The following is a 14,389-nucleotide window of genomic DNA, read 5'->3' as shown; positions in this document are numbered from 1 at the left end:
AGAGAGAATAAGGGATTTGACCCAGTGTATTACCATTCAAGGTGAGCTTTGAACTTGGGTCTTCTTGACTCTTGAGTCTAACACTCCATCCAGCCTCCAAGTCACCTATCTGCCTATTCATACTTAATTTCAGCTAGGATTTCGTAAAAGGAGTTTTGGAGGAAGAGTGTTTGGTGTTTGTATCCTTGCTGACTTCTGTCCATCTTGGTCTTGACATCTACCAGATGTTCAGTTTCTAACTCACCTTTCATTGGTCTTCCCACCATTCTGGCAGAAGCAGTGGTTGCTGGTGGTCCTACTTCACTTATTTCTTCTTTTTCATTGTTTCCTGTAGTGATCACTGATTTTCATAGAATTTAGATCTGGAAGAAATGTGTGAGAGATCATCTAGTTCTGGGGTTCTTAACCTTAAGTGCATAAAGTTGGGCAGGAAAAAAAATTACATTTTTATTTTCATTGACTTCCAGCTGAAGTTTAACATTTTCTTTACTTATGAATTTTTAAAAAAATTATACTGATGAGTTCACAGGCTTCTCCAAGTTATCAAAGAAATCTACAAACACAAAAAAAGGTTTACAAATACCTGATGTAGTTTAATCTCATTTTACTGAGGAAACTGAGCCCCAGGTAAATGGAGAGGTTTGCACAAAGGCACAAGAGGTATTAGTGGAGAGCAAGGATTTCAAACCACTTCTCTGTCTTCTGCACCAAACCAACCAGTGCTTTTCAGATTGCCCTCCTTATTACTAGGGTGTGGCCAGAGAGGATCTATCACATTTAGTGGGCCACAACAACAGCTCACGTTTTTGTCACATCATCATTGACAGCAGCAGGAACAACAGCAGCCTTCTTCTTCCTAGTCTTGTTCAACCAACCACCCTTATATCCCTTCTGGGAAAGTGACCAAAGATGTAGTTCAAAACTTCCCTGAGAAATTATTGACCTGAGTTTCTTGTTGACGTCATTGGGTTGCACAACAGAATGTCTGCCATTGATTGAACAAATTGGGAATGACTGGAATATCCCTCACCTTGCCCTATACATAAGGCGAGTGCATTGTGTTAGGGTTTTGAGGGAGTACCTGAAAGCAATGAAAATGGTATCTTTAATATTCCTGAAATGAAAGGCTGTTCTGTTTATAGCCACCATTTGCACAGATTCTTGAACAGAGGCCCATCTGAGAGTCTCACACTAAGCCTGGCATTAGCAAAGCTCACACATTTTCAGGATGAGAGTCAGTGGCTACAGAAGAAATTAATAGGTCCTGGGTCATAGTACACTCAAAAGTGATAAATAAAGTCCAGCACCCTTAATTAAGACTCAACTGTCATGTTAAGCTAGTTCTCAAAATGCCTCTCTAGGAATACCAGGACCTTCAGAATGACCTGTTTGATCTCTCCCAAGGCAGTTATTGCAATTCGAATGTGCACAGAATGAGAATTGACATTTAAGTTCTGCAGTGCCGGTTAAGGAGGATTCTAAATGTTCCATCTGCATGTGTGTTTTCATTAGGTTACATCTTACAGACTTTTACATTTATCTCACGTAAGAACAGTGCACAAGACATAGTATAGCTTCATGGATGAAGGACTAGAGACAAAGCTAGAAGTAATTGTGTTCAGACCCCAGCTCTGATAGATATTTGTTATGTTTAGTTATATACGAGTTTTTGTCACCTGATTTGGGGTTTTCTTGATAAAGATACTGGAGTGGTTTGCCCATTTTACAGATGAGCAGATTGAGTCCAACAAAGTTAAGTGGCCAGGGCCATATAGCTTATAAGTATCTAAGAATGGATTTGAACTCAGAGAGATGAAATCTTCCTGACTCCAGATCCAGCATTCTGCATTATGGAGCCAGCGAGCAGTGTGTCTCTGAACAGAACTTCTCTGAGGCTCAAACCATCCTGTAACTCCTACGTCATGCTTTGGGGGACTAATGAAATCATAAATCCCCAAGATATTGACATGACAGTAACAATTCAGAGAATATGTTCAGTAACATGCTGCTTTTTCACATATCAGTGCCTACCCTCTATTGATTATCTCCCATTTATTTTGCATATAGCACTCTCTCTTTCTGTGTCTCTCCCTTTCTCTTCTCTCTTTCTGTATAAATGTATATGTGTGTTTCTATATATAGACTTCCAGTTTAATATTTCCTTTATTTATGAATTTTAAAATATATATAGATATATACACATATACATATACACACACAGTATGGGAGCAGGGATCATCATTAACCTTTTTTTGTATCCCTAATGTTTCCCATATCAATGCCTTCCCTCTTGACTTTCTCCCATTTATTTTGTATATAGTATTCTCTCTCATATGGAGGGATAGATTGAGGCATATATTTTCAAATGTGACCAATGTATGGTTTGTTTTGTTGTCTTTTTTTTTTTTTTTTTTCCTTGTGGTAGAGGACAGTTTTGGAGGGGAGGTAGTGATATGGATGCAAAGAAGAAAATAAAGAAAATGTCAAAAGAATATTAAAATATACAAGAGAGCAGTGGGAAGTTTAAAAAGGATTGTACTTAAGCAGGGCAGTGTTGGTACTATCATGTTAAGTTTAATATATCCTTCAAAAAACAAGCTCTGTGCATTAGAGCTTGGCTGCATATGTAATCCTTTTCTCTCCTTTGTTTATTAAATTAGTCATGTTTGGTGGGGCTTTTATTCTGGAAAAAAAACTTTTAAAATTGCATTCTTTTGATTCCTAAATTAATGTTAGCATCCTTAGAGAGTTTTTTCCCCCGAACCAAGTGTCCTAGAATAGTTGTTTGGGACATTTTCATATAGTTACATTCTGTCTCTAACCTTAGAGACAGAATGTGTTATTTCATTCATACGTTGAAGTAGTGCCTTCAAAATTACGTTGGAGTATCCTGATACACACTTCCAGTTGGTCCCTAGAAATCAAAAAGTAACTGTATCCAACCAATATTTTATATAAACAACTTCCTGAGAACATTATTTTAAAAAATATTATATTAGTTCCAGCTACCAAATATATATCATTATCCCATCTAAAATCTGACTTTTACACCATAATAAGGTCTTAGATATGTAGAAAGAGGGCTGGAGCTGCTCATGGAATATTTGAGATCTAAAATCATTTTGTGACTATTGAATGTAGGATTTTGTACATTTTACAAATCAAAAATAAATCCCAAGAATAGGAATGTTCCCTCTGAGGGTTATCTAGTAATCCCCTCTTATGTCTCCAATTAGAGATTATCTTATCTCCCCCAAAAATCCTCAATTAGAGACATCATTACCTTCTACAGCAGTACATTCTATTTTTGATTAGCTCTGTTGATAGGTTTTTCAACATGGTCAGCAAAAATCAATCTCATTTTAATTTCTGTTTAGTGGTCATAGCTTAGTCCTCTGGAGCCAAGCAAAATTCCTCTTCCATATGATGGTCTTTTAAGTACTTAAAGATAACTAGCATGTGCTGTCCTGTCTCCTCTCCTCAGGCTAAACATATTCAAGTTTGTGGACATAATATCCTCTGCATTTGAACTCATTGAAGTCACCTAGATGTCTCCTTACTGTTACTTTACCTATCTTAGAATTATTATATTTGGAACTGGAAAGAACCTTGGAGGTCACCTAGTGTTAATACCAGTGACTACAGATCTCCTTGAGTGGTTAGGACTATCTTAGTTTTATGCTTGTGTCTTCACTGCCTAGTTTTAGAAATTGGTACTTTAGTAGTGCCCGTTGATTGAATGAAAATTGAATGAAGACATTGATTTAGACATGAAGACGTGTCTAAGGTCACATAGGTAAGATATGATGATTAGAGATTTAGGACTGGGAAATGACCTTGGGAGTCTTCTGGTTCAGCCCCTTCATTTTGTACATGATGAACTCAAAGTAACATTTAATAAGCATCAGAGGCAGTATTTGAACTCAGATCTTTGGTCTCCTAAGTCATGCTTTTTCTACTGTATCTCATTGTTTAATCATAATTAATAAATAGCATAGTCAAGATTCTAAGCTGTGTATTTTCAGCAATATAATGATCCAAGACAATTCTGATGGATTTATGTATTCCAGAGAGAGAACTGATGTATGATGAGTAATTTAACATTTTGAATCATACTTTATTTTAACTTTTTTTTTTTTGAAGTTTGGAGTTTTTTGGTCTATGTTTGCTTTCACAACATGGTTATTACAAAAATATTTTACCTGACTAGTGTATAACTTATATGGAATTTCATGTTTTCTCAATTGGTGTGGAGCGCAAGGAGAAAGGGAGAGAATTTGGAACTCAAAGTTTAAAAACGAATGTTAAAATTTGTTTTTACACGCAATTGGGTAAAAATAAAACACTAAATAAAAATTTTAAAATAAATACATAAAAAACAAAAACTTTTTAAAGATTCTAAGCTATGTTCTTTGACTCCAAAATTATCTCTCTTAGATTTCAGTTCCCTGTTAGTCAGTTTTCTCCCTTCTATAATTCTCTTTTCTGAAGTTCATTCTTCTTTGTGGAGAATAGAGGAGAAAAAGAGTTTATTAGTTCATCTTTTTCTCTACAGCATCATTGTCCCAAAGGCTGGTCCAGTTTTAGAGCTTCCTTTTGCCTCCAATGGAGTTAAAAATAAAAGAGCACTTTTGTTATTCTGCATATTCACCGTTAGCTTTCTGAGTTTTAATGTGCTTGACATTCTTCTTGGAGGACCTGGACACTTTTGCATTCATCCTTCTGTAAACCTGCTTTTTCTTCCATCTCTGTTAGGAGAAATTCATTGGTAGTCAGATTGTTAATAGTGTTCCTACAATAACACTGGTTTTTTGAAAGAGCTGTCTGTTGTCAGTTGATTCTGTAAAGCTCACTGGGTAGGAAGTCTGAAAGCCCTGGACCACCTACTTGTAAAAGGATTCAATTAAATGAGATTATTTAGGGGAAGCATATTCTTTAATATTTCACTGCTTTCAAAAATGCCCTTCAGATAAAAAAAAGTGCATAGATTAGTTCAGTTTGGGAGTTTTTGTGTGTTTGTTTCTTTGTTGCTAATTTGCTTTATTCCATGGTAAGTAGGTGGAATAGTGTAGGGTACTGGACTTAAGAGTTGGAAAGATTTAAGTTTTAATCTTTATAAAGATACTTATCAGATCTGTGACTTTAGTCATGTCTTTTAGACTTTCTTTGCCTCAGTTGTGAAATAGGGATAATAGCACCTACCTACCACATATTATGTGAGAATAATTGATTTAATATATAAAAAAATTTTGCAATGTTAGAAAAACAGTGATGTTCAATTGTAATTGTAATGACCAAGCATGGTCCTGAAGAAGAGATGAAAAGGAGAATATACACTTTCTCCCTTCTTTGAAAAGGTGGGAGAGAGTATAAGTGTAAAATAGCACATATACTGTGAGATGATAGTGATGATGATGATGATGATGATGATGATGATGATGATGATAATGATGATGATGATGATGATGAAGAGAGAGAGGGAAGAATATATTAAGAATAAAACAATGTAAAAATCAATTTTAAAAAATTAATTGAAGTTTCCTTTTCAAATGTATATTTTGTATGAGTTGGTTTTGCTGAACTCTTTATCTTTGTAATAAGAGGATTCCATGGGTAGGGAATGATTGGAAATTTACTAATGTGAAAAACAGAAAGTACTAAAAGAAATGCATATTTTAGTAATTGTTTAGGAAAACTAAAAGTTGCAAAAACATTTCCAATAAAATTTTTGAAATGTCTTTTTATATATCTAACCACACAAATTTTTCAGCTTGTAAAAATTTTTATAATTAAGCAACATTCAGTTTGGTGGTTTTCTTGGTTCTTGTTCTCTCATTTACATTATTGTAGTCATTCTATATGTCATTTTCCTGATTTGGCTTACTTCACTTTATATCAGCTTATGTATCTTTCCATGCATCTCTGAATTCTTCTTATTCACTATTTTTTATGACAATGATATTATGCTGCATTTACCCTTTTCCTAATGGTTAGATATCTATTTTGTGTAACCCCCCCTTTTTTTTCCTATCACACGAAAAAGCTTCTACAAGTAATTTGATGCTCAAAAAATAACTTTTTATAAAAATCTGCTTCACTGTTTTAAATCTTACTGTCTTTACAAAATAATACACAGAATAGATATGACATTTTAATATCATGTCAATAAAAATGTATTTCTTTGCATACTTAGAAATTGCTTCATGCTTTTCTGAGTTGCTTCTACCCTGTCAAGAATATCAGTTACTTACCATCTTGATCAAGTTCAGATGCATAAAACATAACTAGTTTTGCTTCCTCCCTTTTTTCTTTCTTTTCTTTTTTTTGCAATAAAGGAGAGCAATTAAACTATCATCCATCACTTTAGTTTTCTTTCAACTCCGTAAAGAATGGAGAAATGTGGGATAATTTCTTCATAATGTCTCTTTCCTTGATGTGTCTTTTGATTTTGACTAAAGAGGGCAATGTCATGCATGATATTTTTAGATATAAGAATTTTTATAATATTACACTGATAAATTGAAGTGTGTTTGATTTTATTTGGAAGAGATCAAGTACAGAAGTTAAAGATGCTTTTGCTTCACACACACACACACACACACACACACACACACACACACACCTGGCAAACTGTTTTTTAAGTCTTTTGGTGATGGTGCTGTTCAGTTGTGTCCAACTCTTCATGACCCCATGTATGTCATAGCACATTACTACTGTCCACGGGGTTTTCTTGGAAAGGATCCTGAAGTGGTTTGTCATTTCTTCCTCCGGTTAATTTTACAGAGGAGATAACAGGGGCAAAAGGGGTTAAGTGGCGTGCCACAGGTCACACAAGCTAGCATGTGTCTGAGACTGGATCTGAACTCCGATGTTTCTGACTCCAAGTCTGTCACTCTATGGCACATCATAAATACTATGTAATTATTAGCTAGTAGTAGTGATGATACTAAACTGAGGAAGAGAAGGAGGGGATAGGCATTAAGTGCCTGTTCTGTGCCAAGCAGTGGGCCAGGTACTGGGAATAAAAATAGAATGAATAAATAAATCCCCACTCAAAAAGAGCTTTTGTTCCAGTAAGGTAAAGATCTGATTTAAATATAAATAGGTAAGACAGACAGTGCCAAACTATTTGAATTCATACTGTGTTCTGTTGATATTCTCCCCATTTTCTGTTTAAAAAAAAAAAAAAGTTCCTTCTCTAGTCTTGGACCTGTTTGCCAGAAAATGCATATTCCCCAAATAGCTTTTTCTTAGGGTTCTTAGTATCATAGATCAGGTCATTACATGGAATAGTATTTTTTCTGTTTATGCCTTACCTTCTAGGAATTGCACAAGCAAGACCTCTGTTAGGTCTGGCCAACCCTCAGACCTTGTTTGTGAAATCCCCAAAGAGAGAAAGTCAACATAGAGCCACTTTTTAAAAAAACATGAGTTTGGCCATCTCTGTTCATACACAGGGAAAAAAAGCACCCAAGTGTAATCCTCATGCTTGTAATAAAGGAGAGGAGGCCAGAATGATTCCAGCCCCAAACTCTACATTTTATGACGTGGGCATTGACCCTTCTGGGAGTTAAAGTAAAGAAAAGGTGGATAGTATAATCACTGCCACCTTTATCATTCTCTTCCCAGAGCTATAGAACCTCAAAAGTCATCTACCTCACCTCCTGCTATCTTACTTCTCTGTTCAAGGTGCCAGCCTTTGCTAGAGAACAAAAAATTCCAGACTTGTGCTTTTTGGGATCCAATATATTTTCATGCTATTAAACCTCAGGAGAGCCCTTAATGGGACTTAACAATTCTTTTATTTATGAAAAAAATTTTTTTTATCTTATTTCCATTGATGCCTTTTGTTTTTATATCACATTCATTTATGAATATGTCTCTTCACTCTCCAGCAAGTCAATCCTTGTAAGAAAAAATTTTAAAAGGAAGAGGGGAAAAAAGTAGTTGGGCAAACTAACAAAGACATTGACTACTTCTGACAGTATATGAAATATTCCATACTCATAGTGGGCACCCCTGCTCCCCTCCCCATACACAGACACACCTCTTCTAAAGAAAAAGGGAGCAATAATTTTTTCAGCTCTTCCCCAGGGTCAGATTTGGTCATTGTAATTACCATGTAGAAACAGGAAAACTTTTTGGACAATGATGTAACAATCTAAATAGAAAGAAGAATGCAAAACTAATCACTATAATTATTCATTCATTATTGACTCCCTGTTGCATTTGTCATGACAACTGTTCTCTTCCAACCCCAACCCCACCCTCACTCTGAGAAGACATTTGTATATCAAAGAGTATGATCTCCAGTGGAATCACACTAAAGTATTGCAGCCAGATGTTATGCTTTAACTGAGTTACGTCCAACCAAGAGTGAATACATGCTTTCTCCCTACCAGATGTATATATCTTGCTTATTAAAAACTAAGAATCGCCTCCTCCACACCTTGAGACCTTTCTATATCCTCTCCTCCTTCCATCTAGGTGCAGAGGAAGCTAGGACTCTGCTAAGACTAACTTTGTTCGCACTTCTTTTTTTCCTTGGGGGTCTTTGTTCCATTATTCAGTCATCTTAACTTCTCTTCTAACATTGCCTTTCTTTTCTTTAAAATAAGACTAAATATTTTCCTTGATCCTACTAGCCCCTTAAAACTTTGTCTTATTTTCTTTCCCATCATCAGAAAACTTTTAGATGGGGTGGGGGTGTGAGTTTTGGCTCCTATATAACTAGAAGTTTTAAAAGTATTTATTAAACACCTGCTTTGTTCCAAGCACTGCACTAGTTCCTGGTGATGTAGAGACAGAAACAAAAATAGAATAGTGTCTACTCTCAAAGAGCTTATATCCTCCTAGGGAGAAATAATATATATACAGATAAGTCCATTTGAAACATATACCAAATATTTTTAAATAGGGAGGAAAGCACTAACAATTGAGGAGATCAGGAAAAAACCTTAACAAAGAAGGGGTTTAGGGGAGTCTTAACTAAGCCACAAAGGGAACTAGAGGCAGTGGTATTAAAATCATAAGATAATTCTTAATCCTCTATGTATGTTTGGACTCCTTTGGCAGTTTGGTAAAGACTATCGATCCCTTCTCAAAGTAATGTTTTTAAATAATTGAGGAAAATGTTAAATTTCAGTTATAAGTTAATTCCCATTCAAGTTCACAGATCTGTCTTGAAATCTAACCAGAGATTCCTTACTCCAGTTTTAGTATCCCTGATTTGTACTGGCTATCTTTCAGGGTATTATAGCAAATCAGATGGGACATAAAGGGCATCATAATCATAGAGCGTTGTATAGATATAAACAACAATGTTAATGATAATTGTTAAAGTCAGTGACCTTTTTTCAGACTTTTGTTCTCCTTGACCTCTGTGTTCTATTTGGCAGGAATGAGAAATCATCTTTTCTAATACTGTATCCTCTTTTGGCTACTACAATACTTTTCTTCCTTTAATTTTCCTACCACTTTTGGTTTGTTTATTTGCAAGGTTATCCAGGTTAAATTATTTCCTACCAGTTTTGACTCCTCTTCCTCTGTCACCTTCATCTTGTCTGTCTCTTTCTCCTTTTGCTCTTTAAACATAGGCATTAAGACTCTTGGCTTTATTTGTTCTCTTGATTTCTTCCCCTCCTCCTCTCCCTCCCCAGCCTTTTTTTTTTTTTTTTTTTTTTTTTTTTTTGGAGTCAATAAGGGTTAAATTATTTGTTCAAGATAATTTGAGGCTGGAATTAAACTTGGGTCCTTCTTACTTGAGTCAATGCTCCATCCGCTATGGAACCACCAATCTGCCTCTTGATCTCTTTTTTAATGGCTTCATTAATTCTCATAATTTTAACTATCAATTCTAAGTACATGGTATTGAAGTTTTTGTCTTCATCTCCCAGTTCTATCCCCCGTACCTAGAATGCTTTTCTTCCTCCTCTCTGCTTCCTGGCTTTTGTGATTGCCTTCCAATTCCAGTCCAAATCCCAATTTCTCCAAGATCTTTCTTTTCTGATTCTCCCCTCATTGCTAATACCTTCCCTCTGAGATTTTCTCCAGTTTACCCATATGTGTGTGTGTGTGTGTGTGTGTGTTTATGCATTATATGTATATAGTGTATGTGTGAGTGTGTGTGTATATATATATATTTGTTTGTATATTGTCTCCCCCTCTAGAATATGAACTCTTATTTTCCCAAATACATGCAAAGATAGTTTTCAACATTCATCTTTGCAAAACCTTTTGTTCCAAATTTTTCTCCCTTACTCCCCACTGTTTCTATGGACAGCAAGAAATTTGATATAAGTTAAACATGTGCAATTTTTAAAAACATATTTCCATATTCATCATACTGCACAAGAAAAATCAGATCAAAGGAGGAAAAAACACAAAGGAAAAAAAAAAAACAAAACAAACACAAGCAAGATAGAACACCAGCTCTGAAATCAGGAGGATCTGAATTTTGATTGTCTGGCCTCAGACACCTAACACTTCCTAGCTGGGTGACTCTGGGCTTTGTCATTTAACCCCAATTGCCTCAGCAAAAAAACCCAATCTCCCCTCCCCCCAAACACAAGCAACAAAAACAAAAGGTGAAAGCACTATGCTTTATACATTCAGTCTCCATAGTTCTCTCTCTGGATGCAGAAGGCTCTTTCCATCACACGTCTATTGGAATTGTCTTGAATCACTTCATTTTTTAAAAGATCCAAGTTGATCATCACATAATCTTGTTGTTGCTGTATATTATGTCTTCTTGGTTCTGTGCACTTCACTTAAGTCTTTCTAGGTTTTTCTAAAATCATCTGAGGCTTTATTTCTGATCAGTACCTTACACATTAAAATGCTCAATGTGATTTTAATTCTTAAACTAGGAAAGAGGAGGAATCTCTTTTGTATGCTAACAGGCTACACATAGTAAGAAATTGTTTCTTGTATCTTTCCCATTTTCCCCCCTGAGTCTTTCTTTTTTCCTTAACAAAGATCTCTTTTCTTTCATTTGTTGTTTCTAGATGCTGGTAAGCCCTCTTTTTCCCCAGAGTTTGAAGAGTGACTTAAGTCAGCATCTGCTTTCAATTCTTATTAATCACATGAACCTTAGTAGACTCCTCCATGGATTTTCCATGGGACTTCCATATTCTCGGTTCTTCTGCCAAGTCCTCCTTGCTTCTTACTGAAGCCAAAGTCAGAGCTGATGCTAAGAGAGGGAGGAGATGCTGCTTGGCTCTCATAGGGGAAAAATTGATAACTTGGCGATTTCATCCAAAAGGATATAATTTTCCTTTTTTGGAGAGAAAAGAAAAAATTCTTTGTTAAAGGTTTAAAAACTGCCAGCACAGGTTTTTGGGGTAGGGTGTGTCTTTTTATTCCTTTTCATAGGATTTCTGTTTACATTTTGCAAAAATCAGTGTTAAAGTAGGGTGTAACTGAGTGAGTCAGCCCTTCCTTGTAAGAATCATTTTTTTCAAAGGCTCACATCCAGAAAAAAACTAGGGAGTCTAAATGTAGGTCTAAGCATATTATTTTCTTTATTGTTTGTTTTTATTTTGTTTTTTCTTTCTTATTCTTCTTTCACAACATGACTAATATGAAAATATGTTTAACAAGATTGTACATGTATAACCCCAATCAGATTACTTATTATCTTGAGGTATGGGGGAAGGGAGGGAGAGAGAGAGAGAATTTGTAACTCAAAATCTTATAAAAATGAGTGTTGAAAACTCTTGTAATTGGAGAAAATCATTTTCTCATAAGAAGGGAATTCGAAATTATTTTATGAAGTGAACTTATTTAGAAGACGTCCAAATTAAATTTTGCTAACACCATAATGATTTCTTCTTTAAAGTTTTATTGATGTATTTAATTTTTTACATACCCCCCCATGACTCTTCCCTTTTCTACACACACACACACACACACACACACACATTCATTCACTTTTGATTTGTAAGACACATAAATTGTCGTGTTTCCATATATTGTATCTAGGTTATACTGTAACACATGTAAAATGTATGGGGTTGCCTGTCATCTAGGGAAGGGAGCAGAGGGAGGGAGGGGAAAATTTGGAAAAATGAATACAAGGGATAATGTTATAAAAAAAATTACTCATGCATATGTACTATCAAAAAAATTTATAATTATAAAATTAATTTTAAAAAAGTTGTGTTTCATTTTTAAGAAAAAGAGAAAAACATACATCATAATATATGGATTTGGAAGCGAGAGTTTGGTAGAAAGAGTTGTCGTTTTATAACAAATATAGTCATTATCTGGATAAAGAAGAGAAGAAGGTGAACAATAAGATTCTAAATGCTGTGAGCAGGCAACTATATGTGTATGTGTTTATTGACCCTCCTCTTTTGTCCCTTTAATTTGTAGTATACAATTTTTTTGACTGAGATTTTCATTTAGGTTTTAATAAATTTTTGATGGAAAATATATAGGATTTTAGAATCATAGATGTCACAACAAACAACAAAAGTGAACAACTTTCAGTTGTGTCTGACTTCTTGTGAACCCATTTGGGATTTTCTTGGCAAAGATTTTAGAGTAGTTTGCTATTTTCTTCGCCAGCTCATTTTACAGATGAGGAAACTGAGGCAAACAGGGTAAGTGACTTACCATGGGTGCCACAGCTGGTAAATGTCTGAGGCTGAATTTGAATTCAGATTTTCTAAATCCAGGCCCAGCACTTTGTCCACTATACCGCCTAGCTGCCCCTAGATGACAGATAGTCCAACCTTTACCTGAATAGGAATCTCTTCTACAGATTCCCCCCAAATGATCCTCTAGCCTCTGAAGACATCCAGGGTTCAAGAACTCACTCCCTATTGAGGTATTGAGGACGGCTCTTCTTAAGCATTTTTCCTTATATCAGACCTAATTTGTTCCATTGTAACTGTAGTTTCAGCCCTCTTAGTATTGGCTTCTAGCAACAAATACAAAAAATTATTCATCGAAGCCCTTCAGATGCCTGAAGAAAACTATCATAGCTTTATTTCTTCAGGCTAAATCCAGCACCAGTTAATCATCATATTCTGTGATTTTTGAGGCCTGTCACTATCCCGGCTATAATTAATTCTTAAACACAAAGACTAAACCCACAAGGTTTGTTGTACACTGGCTAGGAAGATCAAAGGATCCTAATGCATGACGATGTGAAATGTCTGCAGAGTTTAGGCTGGATCCATTTTAAAGACGTTTGTCAAGTTAGGGTTTCTATATGAATCATAGCCCTTTTTTTATCATTAATTTCTTTGTGTAGGGAAATTGGTGGAATATTATCATTTCCCTACCAAAGCTCTCCATACATTTTTCATCCTATGGAACAACTCCTGTTTAAATTAGAGAAGAATTCACTCCAGCCATTTCCTCCATAAAGCATTTATGAACGTGGCATTGTAAGGAGGCAAATTCTGTAAAAAGAAATTAAAAAAGAGGAAAGAGTTCCTTCCCTGGATCAGCAAATTAATATAATTAGTATGTATAATTAGTATAATTGGAAGGCAATGCATACATTCAAAAGGTTGGAAATAATACATTACCATTATTAATGGACTGTTATAATTAATCCTACTTTTCAAATCCTTGCATTATGGAGGTGATCCAAGTATTGTTATTGTTCTTATTGTTGTGTGTCCTTCATTCTCGAAGAGGATCATGACATGTAAAGAGGGTTTGCCGTGACATGCAAGTGAATTGGATTTAAGTGGGGGAGGCTGGGCAAGGTCACCTGCCTCACTTTCCCCTCCAGAGCCATCTGAGTCCAGTGAGCAGATATAGGGCAGGACAATTGAAGGTGGGCCTGGATGCAGTGGGAGACCTTGGCCCTTTTTGAGCTAAGTTATTTAGCAAGCCTCAGTTTGACTGGGGTCACACCCACTCAGTAATTAAAGCTAGGTAGCAATTGAAGCCAAGAATGGCCTCTTTCATTTATTTCCCGAAAAAAACAAAAACAAAAACAAAAAACTAATGAAAAGTAACTAAATAAATAAATCCGGGAGGAGAAGATCCTCAGGGTATCTGGCCAAAACAGAAATGATTGCTATTGACATTCACTCTGAGTCTATCTGGACTCAAACTATGACCAACTGGAGCTGCCCCAGTGGGGACTCAGCTGGAACTGATCAGGTAGGAAACTTCTCTCTTCTTCTCTCCCTCTTCCTTCCTTCCTTCCTTCCTTCCTTCCTTCCTTCCTTCCTTCCTTCCTTCCTTCCTTCCTTCCTTCCTTCCTTCCTTCCTTCCTTCCTTCCTTCCTTCCTTCCTTCCTTCCTTCCTTCCTTCCTTCCTTCCTTCCTTCCTTCCTTCCTTCCTTCCTTCCTTCCTTCCTTCCTTCCTTCCTTCCTTCCTTCCTTCCTTCCTTCCTTCCTTCCTTCCTTCCTTCCTTCCTTCC

General features: G+C 35.8%; 1 protein-coding gene across 7 annotated transcripts in view; it reads left to right on the top strand.

The window, feature by feature from the left end:
- The window catches only part of SH3D19 (SH3 domain containing 19), a 207,350-nt gene that overhangs the window by 104,961 nt on the left and 88,000 nt on the right, over positions 1-14,389 (top strand). The window lies entirely within an intron of this gene.

The sequence above is a fragment of the Sminthopsis crassicaudata genome, chromosome 6 (genome assembly GCF_048593235.1).
Source record: "Sminthopsis crassicaudata isolate SCR6 chromosome 6, ASM4859323v1, whole genome shotgun sequence".
Lineage (NCBI taxonomy): Eukaryota > Metazoa > Chordata > Mammalia > Dasyuromorphia > Dasyuridae > Sminthopsis > Sminthopsis crassicaudata.
Note: the sequence above shows the minus strand (reverse complement) of the source record. Positions and strands in the feature narration are given on the sequence as shown.